Genomic DNA, 6,413 nt, shown 5'->3' on the forward strand with positions numbered 1-6,413 from the left:
CCACCTCTCAAGAAGAGAGGGAGTCTGATGACGATGCACCTGAATCTTCTTCTGTCTCCTGGCAGAATTGGAGAGGAAGAGAGCTTTTTTGGCTTTTTAAGCAAGTCAAGCGGACACCAAGACTGCGGATGCTGAGGCGGGACCTTCAAAGAAGAAACGAAAGACCCATCGTCCCAAGAAGCCACAGTACAGTCTTGCTGATCGCATTGACACGGTAGAAGGTATGTATTACCCTTGGGGTTTTTTACCATTTTTGGGCTGTTAGCTAAGTGTAACTTTTGTGCAGATCCGCTGATCTTACCAGAAGACGTGTCTGAGAGGTTGCCTATTCCAACTCCTCAAATGGAAAGACAACCTTCTCCTCTTCCAGAAAGGGAAGTAGAAAACCGGCCTTCTACTCCTCCAGATAATATTAACGTGGAGGACCAACCGACCTTTCCTCTGACTGAGACCATTATAGAAGGGAGGGTGCCGACTCCCCCAGTTGATACTTCGGCGGAAGACCCGAACAACCAGTCTGGGACTGATAATCGTTTTGACTATCTTTTCTAGGCTGGGGGTGGTACAGGTTTTTAGGGTGATGACCCGCCTGTGGATGCGAGAGGTTTTAGGAGAAGTGAGGCTCCTCCTCCACAACGGTCGTCGTCTTTCCCGGTTCGTCTCGAGCCATCAGGTTCCCGTTATTATGGGGATGCGAACCTGGGTGATAAGCATGATATGTTTGTCCCTCCATGGGACATTACGAACGGATCCCGGTTTACTTACCCCGGGGTCTGTATGAGTTTTATGAAGCATTGTGCGCCACCTTCTGAGATGGCGTATCAACTTGACCTCTCCCGCCACGATCTTCATACGAATGTAGCTTATCACCTGGCTAATGCCTTAGCCGGTAGCCAGGAGATTTTATGTGAGTGGCACACTCTAGGCGGGAAGGTGGGAGAAGCTCGTTGAGCCGCTGAGGCTGCAAAGAAGGAGGCTGAGGAGCATCGCGTTGCGGACCATACTGCTGGATGGAAGCAGGCCGATGCTGAGAACGCCTTAAAAAGTGAGCAGGATTGCAATGCTGAATCTGCTCGCCGATGGAAGGAAGCTTGTGAAAAGCAAAATTCCCTTCTTGAGGCTGCTCGGGCAAAGGCTCAAAAGGAAAGGGATGACTTGGCCTGGGTTCAGGAAGCAAACTCGGCCTTGGAAAATCAAGTAACCCTTCAAGGCACTCGAATCCAAGAGCTTGAGGCGGAGCTAAAGCTACATAGGGAGCAAACTGAGCTTAAAAACAAAAGTGCTACTGAAGTTCAAGCTGCTTATGACTCCCTCCTGCAAGCTCATGAGGAGGCGGTCGCAAGGTCTCAAGTTCTTCAGGCGCGAGCTGAACGCGCGGAGCAGGACCGTTAGTGGTTCCTCACTCGGGGAGCTGATGTTGTAAGTTTTTTTCCACTTCGATGATCATTTCTTACTTCTCATTTTCGATAATGAAAACTTATATTTTTACCCTGGCAGGTCGTCCGCCATATCAAGGGAAGTAAGGAGCTTATTGACAACTTTGCCAATATAATGGCTGCCTCTTCTTCTCTTGGACGTGTGATAGGCTTTCGTGAAGGTATGAATTATGCTCAAAGTAACCGTACCTTTAAAAATCATCCGCTCCATGGCCTTGACGTCAAGCAAGAACGCGCTGTACGTGTACAAGAGCACGAAGCCTTTATCTTTCCTTTGCAAAATATGCTTCCGGAGTTTGCGTCCACCGAAGATGGCATGCAGCAGCTGAGGAGTTACTTAGGCGATGACTCTGAAGAAGATTCCTCGGAAGATATATCGCCGAAAGCTTAGGAAGGCGAAACGATTTCAAATCCTTAGGATAGGTTTAGGTGTGGCTTGTAATTTTTCTTTCCATGTTTGTAATATTTCTTTTGAATATTTAATGAGAAAGAGCTTTTTGTAAATATCCAACTGTTTTAAAGAAAATACCTTTAGAAGATATTTTTGAATTTTGAAAGTCGGATAACTTGTATGCCGTGGCGGAGAGAGAAATTTCTGGGGACAACTGATAAGACATGTATTGGACCAACATCTTTTCTATCCTACCCATATCAGCTACATCCTTATCAGAAAGACTATTAGAAAATTGATCATAACACTGCTCCTGGTTGTGCTGAGGTTGCGGATACGAATTATCAAAATAATACGGAAAAGGTCCTTGTGAAAAATTTTGTACCGGCTGCACAGAAGGGTTAGTACGATTATATGGACATGCACGAGTCATATGACAACCAGCGCATCTATAACAAATAAAGCGGGAACCCTTGTATGGACAATCATAGTGTAAATGAAGATCACCACACGTATCACAATTAAGGTTACTATTGTATGGACATTTAATGTTAAAGTGAGGTCCATTACAAATTTCACACATAATTACAAGAATCTAAACAAGCAAAAGACACGGACAATTAGACACTTACGACTCACAATAAAAAAAATAAACACGTAAAAAGCTAATTAACTAAAACCCTAAAAACTCAAAAGCAAAAACACAATAGCACGTATATAGCAAGTAAGTCCAATAAAAATTAATAACGCAATCGCCAAGAGTCCCCGGCAACAGCGCCAAAAATTAGATGTGCTTAAAACAATCAATTAAATATTAACTAAATTAACAAGTAATAAAAACTAGACTTAAGACTCATCTACACAATACACCGGCAAGTAAACCGGTCAATTGTACTAAAGCTAAGTAAGTCCGGAATATCGAACCCACGGGACTCTATAAATTACGTTAATTAACTAATTCGACTCGACTTACGACACGACTATTTATTATTAATGTTTAAAGGGTTTTTTATAAACTAAGATTAAACTAAGAAAGAAAATAAACAAGTAAACAAGAAACGAGCAATTAAACACAAGATCGACACCAATTAGAGAAGGAATCTACCTAGGTAAAAATCCCATGCATCAACAATCATCAAGCAATGGATAAATAACATGATTATGGAAACTGATTTCTAAACGTATTCATCTAACAAACCCTAAGGACCTTTGACTGAATCAAATGAAATCCCAAAGAACAATTATTAGACTATTAAGAAATCAGTATTATTGATTTCTGCAAAGTCGTCAATTAAGGTTAATTAATAGTATCTATAGCAAGCAATCTTACGAAACACTAAACCTTAGATAACTTGATAAACTAACATGACATCATGAACATGGATCAACACAATAAGCAAGAATATTGTCACTACTATCCTAGCATGCAATTGACCAAGACACATGAACAACTCCTCACCTTACAGCTATTGGAATTTAGCAAAACATTTAAAACCTTAACCAACTATCAACAAGCTTCTATGATCTAATGGGCCCATTTAATCACAATAATCAAAACACCAAGTAATGATTTAAACATAAACCATAAATCTAAAGAACACAATCAAAAGATAAAAGATCTATGTGAAGCTATAATTAACAATCAATCAAGATAATAAACATTCATATGCATCATGAAAGCAAAATCAAGTCTTTTACTATTAAATCAACAAACCATAATCAAAGCATAAGTCCAAAGCAATAATCAAGTCTAAAACATGTTCATCAAACCTAGGTAGACATGAAGTCTAGCCTAGAATCATTATTAAAAACAATCCTAAACAAGTCTTAAAAACAAAGAGGAAAGACATCAAGAATAATGAACAAGGAACGAAAGTTAGAGCGATAAAACCCTTAGCGATTGATCCTCGAACACCCGGATGAAAGCTCTCTCGATCCTCCTTAGTTCCTAGCTTCAAATCACCTTCAAAACCTTGGAAAAGCTCTTGAAATCAGCTGCCAACAACTCTCCATTCGTTTAGGTTTGCATCCATTATATAATAAACGAGCTGGGCCTTGGTTTAACAAAGTTTGGCTGGTCAGGAGTCCCTAGGCGCCCCGCGAAGGCATCCTGGGCATTTTCCTAGGCGCAGCGCGGCGCGGTGCCCTCTTTTGAGAATTTTCGTTTTTTGCTTTTTCTTTATTATTTAACCATGTTAAATCCCTTTCTTGAACTCCAAGTATAGTTTAGAACCTTCTAGACCTTCTTTTCTTACAAATCACCATCTACATGAAAACAAATCGAAACGCTAAGTGGAACAATCATGTAATCATTAACGAGCAAAACGTACTTAAACTTCGCATGAAAAGATAGAAAGAATTAAGTAAAACATGCAAGACACCAAAAGAGTTAAAACACGATAAATATATAAAACTTGACTCAAAACCTAAATTAATAAAAGATAAACAAAACTCGAACTTAAATGAACTTAAAACATTACGTAAATTACACGGGATTCGAGATGTATAAATAGATGTATATCACACACCATCAATCGCATTAATTGCGATGAGTATAAATATAGCAGTTGTGATTTAATTTCGCTCTTATTACTCTCAAAACTCTTCTTCTTTCAAATATTCGAAGCATAAGAGCTTTCTTGAGATTTCCTCCTTCTTCTTGTCAAATGGCTGGAGAAAAGAAAGGTATCCCCACTATTCATGACGTTGTTTTAAATCTAAAGGATAAAGACTTTAACGATGTCGTGAACGTGTACGGTCTGACCCCGGAATGGGAGCCAGAACATCCGGCAGAGTGTTCTGTTGCCACCAGTCCACCACCGAAGAAGATAGCTTTGTATGTGGATCATTTCACGACCGGAAACTTCCGGATCCGGTGACGAACTTCGTCCAGTCGGTCTTGACAACTTATGTGATTCATATCTCCCATGTCCATGCTTTCGGGATGTTACGAATTCGTAACTTCGAATTCTATTGTCCAGTTCGAAATTTCGAACTGTCTGTCGGCATGTTTGCCGTATTCTACAAAATGACCTTCCGCGACGGATGGTACAGTTTTGCTTCCATCGGAAAGAACGTTATAGGTACGGAATGGATCCGCAGCCTTCATGGCTGGAAGCCCAAATTTTTCTGGATCCGGGAGGAGGTTATCCCATTCCCGATGACCTGTCGGAAGGCGGAGCAGGCCATGCCAGTGTTTCCGGCTTCTGCCCATGGGGGGCTTGCCTGGTTTACAGCCTTGACTACTACTCCAACTCCCATGCGCCCAATCCATGAAGGGGCAATGGTGAGTGAGAAGATGAGCCGTCTATGGCCCTTTCCCTCATTGGAACCCTACTACGAGCAGACTGACAAGAGTAAGTTTTGGGAGTATTCCTTCTCTTGTTTTAATATTCCTCATATTTCTGACTGTTATCATTATTTGTGCAGGTGAGAGTTCCGCCTTCAGCACTTTGTTAGATCATGAGGGAGGAATGATGGTACGCCGCCCCATCGATGAACGAGATGTGCCTTTTCTTGAGTGCACCCGTTCCAATTTTGTATTTCCCACCACGTTTCATCCGGAACCCATAGTTTCCGAGGCGATGTACGCCAAAGGTGAGGCATATGTTAAAGATTGCATCCAGAAAGGTGAGGGTATTCTAAAACCTCGACCTGTGACTGCTATTACTTCCAGCGGAGTGGTTGTACTCTTTTCCTCCAGCGAAGAGTCGTCACTCTGTGAAGGAAGTTTTTCAGCTGATGCTAACAAAGTTGTGGACTCAACTGCAGGTCTTACCCGCCAGAGAGCCGCTACTATCCAGGAAGCGGGTCAAGACGATGTTGATACTGCTGCAGGGGAAGATCATCCCCAACCCGACGATGTCACTACTGAAGGTGAACGTCCGGTTACTTATGCGGATGTTTCGAAGGTGACTGGCAAGCACAAGGTTAATCCCGCCAAAGCCGTCCCTAAGAAGAAATATAAGAAAGCCAAGCCCGCTGCCTTGGAGGCGCGTTTGGACCAGCTCGACGCGGAAGACCCTTCATTGGGTAAGTTAACAATTTTTTTTTTTTTTGCATTCGTTAACTGTTATGGACTGGAATGTTTCTAACCAACTTTTAATGTTATTCAGGGAACCTGGATGACCTTGCTGAAGGTGTTTCAGGTCTGAAAAGTTCTACTCCTCTTCCGCCACCACCACATAATAGTGCTAAGGATCCGATTGAGGTGGCGGATGACTCTCCTCTGAAGGATAAGGAGGTCGACAATACTGAACATGTCAGTATGTCGCCTTCATATAATTTTCATCATTTCAGGGACCAAGGAGGTGTGAGCATGTTTCCTAATGCTCCTCAGACTTCTCCGGCTCCTCAGGAGAAAGATCCTACCCCGCACCAACCGCGTTGGTCATTACATCGGGATTCAACATTCCGTGACGTGGACCTATGTTTCGAATATATGCGAGAGAGTCTTCCTCCCGGTGAGAGGGAGCGACGTCGCCGTAGTATTCGCCAAGAATTATTGAACTCCAATTCTTATTATCTGGCGAATACTATTTCCACTAACCAGGGAATAACCAGGGACTGGTTGGCGATGAATGAGC

This window comes from Bidens hawaiensis, unplaced genomic scaffold, assembly GCF_021521415.1.
Source record: "Bidens hawaiensis isolate Kalapana, Puna unplaced genomic scaffold, B.hawaiensis_p1.1 tig00012230_1, whole genome shotgun sequence".
Taxonomy (NCBI): Eukaryota; Viridiplantae; Streptophyta; class Magnoliopsida; order Asterales; family Asteraceae; genus Bidens; species Bidens hawaiensis.